This window comes from Zalophus californianus, chromosome 13, assembly GCF_009762305.2.
Source record: "Zalophus californianus isolate mZalCal1 chromosome 13, mZalCal1.pri.v2, whole genome shotgun sequence".
NCBI classification, from domain to species: Eukaryota; Metazoa; Chordata; class Mammalia; order Carnivora; family Otariidae; genus Zalophus; species Zalophus californianus.
In genome coordinates, this window is record NC_045607.1 from 25,459,556 (window position 1) to 25,466,020 (window position 6,465).

The 6,465-nt window shown below is 48.7% G+C and overlaps 1 pseudogene; it reads right to left on the reverse strand.

Moving 5' to 3' along the window:
- Positions 1-4,713: 4,713 nt before the first annotated feature.
- Positions 4,714-5,253, reverse strand: LOC113935036 (annotated as a pseudogene).
- Positions 5,254-6,465: the final 1,212 nt, after the last annotated feature.

Below are 6,465 nucleotides of genomic sequence, written 5' to 3' on the forward strand. Positions count from 1 at the left end.
CTGGGAAGGCTGCAATTACGGCATTACTCGCGCACAGGGAAGGCACGGCGAGCGCATTCTGAGAGGAGGCTTCCAAACACATGCAGCCCTCAGGGAGCCCCCGCTGTGGGCGACCCCATCCCCGCAGCTGGAACTCTGCCTGGGCCCCAGCTGCGAGCCAGGCTGCACCCAGGCGCAGCTGACAACAACAGCAACGGCAGCAGTAACAGTAGTCCTCACAGCCGGCTTCTGCTGGGTGCTTCGGTGCAGGCACTGGATGGGGAAAGTCGCTTCTCTTCTCCAGGGCCGCCCCTCCGGGACGCACCAGGGAGCGAGGGAATGTCGGGAAGGATCTGAGAACAGAAGGGCAGACGCAGGTCCCCAGCCAGTAGGCAGAGCCACTGAAATGCAGAGTTCACTGAATCTGCCGCTGGAATGCAGGGTCATTTAAAGCAGGGGCCCAGCACCTAGAAGTGTCAGAACATGGGAGGCTTTCAAATAAATAGGCTGATTCCTGCTTCTTGAGGGACGGGACATATTTGAGGCTTAGTTTAGACAGCCATTAAATGTGGATAAAAATAGCTATCCCGGGGTGCCTGGGTGGCTCAGTTGGTTAAGCCTCTGACTCTTGATTTTGGCTCAAATCATGGTTTCAGGGTCGTGGGATCGAGCCCCCCTGGGTGTGGAGCCTGCTTAGGATTCTTCCTCTGCCCCTCCCCTCCCCTTCCCCCTTCTCTGTCTAAAAAAAAAAAAAAAAGAAAAGAAAAGAAAAAAAAATAGCCATCCCAGTTTGGTGATGATTAAATGAAAAACTATAAGTAAACATGCCCAAAATTCGAGGTAACACACAATAGGAGCTCCATAAGGGGCTGTAGACTTTGTGAACTCATCCCTTTTCCAGCTGTCCTGACCGTGGGAATCTCCCCAGACAGACAATAGTGTCCAACAGATTACTTGTGTCCCCTGATATAATAAAGTGATTTTTAAAAATAATAACACTAACCATGTTATAGCACGCTCTGCTATTTACAACGCACCTTTCCAATAATGATCTCATTTGATTCTCTCTAAACATCCATGTAAATTACCCGATAACTAATATTAGTTGAGAGCGTGTCCATGCCGGGCATGGCTCTGGATGCTTTGTCTTTATTGAGTCCCTTCATCTTCACAAAAGCCCTAAAAAGTAGGTGTTATTCTCCCCGTGGTACAGATGAGGGGGCTGAGGACTGGGAGTCACACGCGACCCTGCCCGCACAGCCGAGAAACAGCAGAGCCCCAAATCGTCGGGCCTCGGTGTGGCCTCTTTAACCCCTAAGCAAGATGCTGTTCTCCTTGGCTCCGTGAGAAAACTGGACGTGGAATCATGCAAAAGTCTCCCAAGTAAGTGGTGAGTGGCAGAGGTGGGAGTGGAGGGCAGTAACCCAGATCTTGTCCAATTCCCAGCCCGCAGAGTTCGGTCTCTCTCTGTCATTCCAGAGCAGAACGGTCATGTGCCTTCCGTGGGCAGCTCCCCGTGGGGCCCAGGACCCAGGGCAGACACACGGCAGGGAGCTATGTGGTCTGTGAGGCGGCTGCATGGTGTGGGGGCAAGAACAGGGATCCCCTGCTTCGCTCTTTTCTTCACACCAAACCTGCAGGGCCGGGGAGCCTGGGCAGCGGGCAGATCAGAGAGAAGGGGGGTAGTGAGCCGGGAGCTGCAAGCTCCGAGACAGCACCCGCCTCCAGACACACAGGAGAGCACCGGGAAACGTCTGAGGGGTGAAATCAAAACAAGCACATGACTGAACCGAGGCGGGAGTTTCCTCCACAGGCCAGCAGAGAGGAGACACAGAGAAAACAGTGAGCCAGTCAGCAGGTCACATTCTGGGGCTGCCCACACACACCTGGGGCGGTGAGCGGCCCCTGAGGGGTTTATAGCCACAGAGACTTTGTGGGAACGGCAGGTAGCCGGTGAGGGGACAGGTCAAAAGTTTATGCTGGAGAGTCCAAATCTGTGGGACACTAAATGCAAGGTAGTATCTTGGTTTGATCTCGGAACAGTAAAAGTATATTAGTGGAAAGCACATAAAGCCTCTGGTTTAGTTAATGGTAATATACCCGTGTTAATTTCTCAGTTGTGACAAGCGTAGCACGTTTGTGCAAGATGTTCACATCAGGGTACCCTGGGTGAAGGGTGTTCAGGAGATCTCTGTATTACCTATTCCTGAAAATTTTAAATTCCAAAAGAATTTTATTAAACTGGGACGCCTAGGTGGCTCAGTCGGTTAAGCGTCTGCCTTTGGTCCTGGGAGGGAGCCCGCATCGGGCTCCTTGCTCAGTGGGGAGTCTGCCACTCCCCCTGCTTGTGCGCTCTCTCTCTGACAAATAAATAAAATCTTTTAAAAAAAGTTAAAAAAAAGAATTTTATTAGACTTTTTTTTTCATCTCCAGACAGAATGAGTCTCAATTGTGTCCCATGTTATGCAATCTTGACCGAGTCATTCAAGCACTCTGTGCCTCAATTTCTTCATCTGTGCCCACAAGCATGGGGATGATAATGGTCCCTGCCTTTGAGGATATGCGATACTGAGCCTCAGCCTGCACTGTAAATAAATGTTAACTGTTATTATGATCAGTACAGTCTGCTTTCAAGTGTAAAGTGCGTTCCCGGGTTGTGGCTGACATGGGGAAGGCTCCCAGCACCCCCTTCAAGGAAGGACTTGCTGCCCAGCCCCAAAGAGCAGCCCTTCATGAGGTCATGAGGGGGCCGAGTGATGGGGGGAAGGGTGGTATAAAGACTCTACCACTTCAGCCAGATGGGGGACAACTCTGCCCAGCCAGGCTTGCTCCAGGCCTCCCAGGGGACCAGCCAAGGCCTTGTCAGGCCTGTGTCACAGGTGACTTCCCTTGCCCAGTTCCTCACAGGCATTGATTCCTGATCCACCTCTTGCCCCCACCCCCATCCAAACCCCATTTCATTGTTTACTTGCCAAGAACCTTACCTGCTGCAGCTGGTGCTGGGAGTGGTCCAAGAAAGCAGGTGGTTAGATGGGGGCTTGGGAGCTGTGCTAGCCCCTCTCAGCTGGCAAGGAGGACCCCATCACTGGCGGGGGGGGTGAAGCGCAGGCAGGCCCTAGCGCAAGGTGGCTTCCCAATGTTAAAACTTGTGGCAGTGTTGGGGGCCCTGGGTGGCGCAGTCAGTCAGCTGAAAGGTCCTGATCTCAGGGTCCTGGGATCGAGCTCTGTGTCGGGCCTTGTGCTCAGCGGGGAGTCTCCTTAAGACTCTCCCTCTCCCCGCTGCACTCTGTCTCTCCCTCTCTCTCAAATAAATAAATCTTAAACCCCACACTGTAGCAGTGCTGAGTTGGATGGTGCAGCTGTGGGTGGAGTGTGGTAGCAGGCAGTGAATGCATCAGGCATTGGAGACTTGGGGGTCAGGTGGGGGCTGAGTAATAGTGGCTCTAAAGATCACAGTATTAGATGGCCATAGTAAGCACTATGGATGCCCCTACAGAAAGCTAATGAATAGCTGAGGCCGAGAAGCAGATAATGGAAAGTCAGGAATGGAAGCCACAGGGCCTCTTTAATTGCATCCAAGGAAACTTGCATCCCTCAAAGAGGGAAGGGGGAATGAATTCAGGACAAGCCTAAAGTAGTCTGAGCGGCTAAACTTCAAAGACAGTTGACTGCCCAACCAGGGGAAGTCTGTTAGGCCAAGGTAAAGGCCTGGGATCCTGGCCAGTGAGTTAGGGACACCTGGGTGGATGCCTCTGAATGCTTCAATTCCCCAGACTCCTCTGAACCTTCTGAACCAGAAGCATGGTCCAGCCTTCCCCTCCCCTGAAGACAATACTGAGGTCTCTATTTGCAAGGCAAATATGCCCCACCCCACTCTCCAGGGCCCACTTCAACCTCCTCTTCCCCATCTGGAATCTCCTTTAATAAACCCTTAACCTTCCCTGAGATTAAAAGAATGTTCACATTCCTTTTTCCACCAAGAATCAATACAGCTTTTATTGTATCGTTAAGATACCACAAATAAGTCTGAAAAATCATCTGGCATCTTGCTGTTTCTGTAGCTAGATGACTTAGATCTTATTCATCAGTCTGCCAAACTGTTCCTTTTTCAGAAATATAGATACCATCCCAAACTTTTCTGATATCCTTGTTTTTAACTGCTGTGACTGGCTGAATCAAAGCAGCTGAGTTTTATATACGTTCAATGTCATTTCCTTCAAGAATTAACTCATCTTTCTGGGCTTGAGATACTGAACAAGCAACACCTGGCCTCATCTGAGCCCTGTGGATGTATTTCAACAGGAGAACCATTTTCCTGAAAAACAACATTGGATGGAGAAGTGAGCATTCCCAGACCTCATCTGGTAAGGGAAGCCCAGTATAACACGCCCTTGATCATGTTCTGTTCATGACTACAGATAGTGTGAACAGTAGCCAGTCTTTTTCTTTTTCCCACCATTTGTCAGCTAGGAGCCTCTTCTTTTTCTTCCCAAGGAGACTGAGTTCTACATCGATGTGACTGAAGCCCCTTCACAGGGCTCCTCCGGGGCCCTTCACAATAACACTGCATCCCTTCAGAGTGATGTTGACATTTTCTGGAATGTCGACAGTCTGATTGCTCAGAATGGTCTTCATTCTTGCAGATTTGGCAAAGAGAGGTATTTATATTCCTTTTATCAGTTTATTTTTTTTCCAGCATCCAAAATCTTTTTAATAACAAGGCAGGATCTAAAGTTAGTTTTTGTAGCCACGGTGGGCCAGTTGGCCTCTGGTGCACTGGGACTTCTAGTCCTTGGAGCACTCATAGGGATTGGTGGGGCTGTGTAGGGTTCACAGGGCCTTGTTGAAATGCCTGTATACCTCTGGGCCCTTTTGAGGATCAGAGAACAGGATGGTGCCACAGCCCTTGTGGGAGTCCCGGGCCAACTGGTTGAAGGTGACAATCTTGTTCCTGGCCTTGATGTGGCTCATGCTCACACCTTTAGTTTGGAGACCTCTGGGACACGCACATCATCCATTACAGTTCCTACAAGCACAGTTGTTTTGTCTTCCTGGCAGCAAGCTTCATCTTCTCGAGCATCTAGGAAAGGAACAGAAGCTACCAGTTAGTGCAACTCATGAACAACCTCTTCAGCACAAACTGGTTGAAGGTAGAGCTGGTTTGTCCAGCCAGAGATCTGTACAGATTTACCAATAGCTTTGGTAGATGTCCTGGCTCTTGGGCTCCTTGCGCCAAACCTTTCAGTCCCTGTTGTGGCGGATGTCACCTCCCATGATGGTGCCACCTGCTCAACCAGGTCTGTAAATCCCTTTTATTAGTTTCTACAGTTATAAGTTTCACATTTAGGTCTTTAGTCAACCAAAGGTAACTGAAGAACCACACACATAATAAGGTGCCTTTATTTTCATCTGGATAGAAGTCAGCTTCCCTAGCACCATTTACTACAGATTCCATCCTTTGTCCATTCGTTCTTGGTGTCACTTCTTTCATACAACAAGCTCTCATGTATTGTTAGATCTGTTTCACAGTTATGTTTTCTTCCATTTTCTGCTTTGTCCCATGCCTACTTCTTTGGCTATGGTTTTGTAATATGTCTTAATAGCTGGTGAGTGAGGTGAGCGTGAGTGATAATTATTATCATTACAGTTGAGGACACCCAAGCTCAGACAATCTAAGTGACTTGTCCAAGATCACATGACTAATAAATGGCCAAGCCAGGATTTGAACCCATGTCTGCATTATTTAAAAGATTGGGCTCTTTCCACTCCTCCAGGCTGTCCTCAGAGTTGTCTCTTTCCCTGGGAAGGAGGGTATTTTGATGACATTGGCTTCATGCTTCTGGCATCAAAGGAGGTCACGTTTCTTCCCAGAAGGAACTGACATTTCTTTTTGGCTCCTGGAACCAAAGGATGAGAAGCCTTATCCTTGGGAGCACCCACTAGGGTAGAGAGAAGCGGCCTTGAGCTCAGGGCCCAGAGAAACAGCCCTCCGGGAAGTGGGCTTCATGCTTCCTGTACTGTGGCTGCAAGCGAGGGCTGAGAAACCTCAGAATTATCTTTATCTTTTTGAAAATAGATCTGACCACATCTGTCTCCTCTGCTAAAAACAAAATAAAGAAATAACACTACACACCCACCTGCCACCACCCACCAAGAAAAAATAAAACCCGCCGTGGCTCCGCAATGAAGCAAGCGATAGGCTGCAGACTCTTGTGTTTGCGTTTCTTTTTAGTGGATAAATCTCTTTTTTCCCCCTATAATAGAATCATATGCAGAAGCCCCAAATGAAAAACAATAAAGTGTGGCTTTATTGAAGCATACTTTTAATTTATTCATTTATTTATTTATTTGGTGTAAAAAAGTCATTTTATTAAAGCACAGGGACGGCACCCGTGGACAGAAAGAGCTTTTCTGGAGCTACACTTTTAAAGTGTAGCTTTTAAAGTCTAAAATGTAGATCTGTTCAGCTCCCTCCTGTGCCTGACA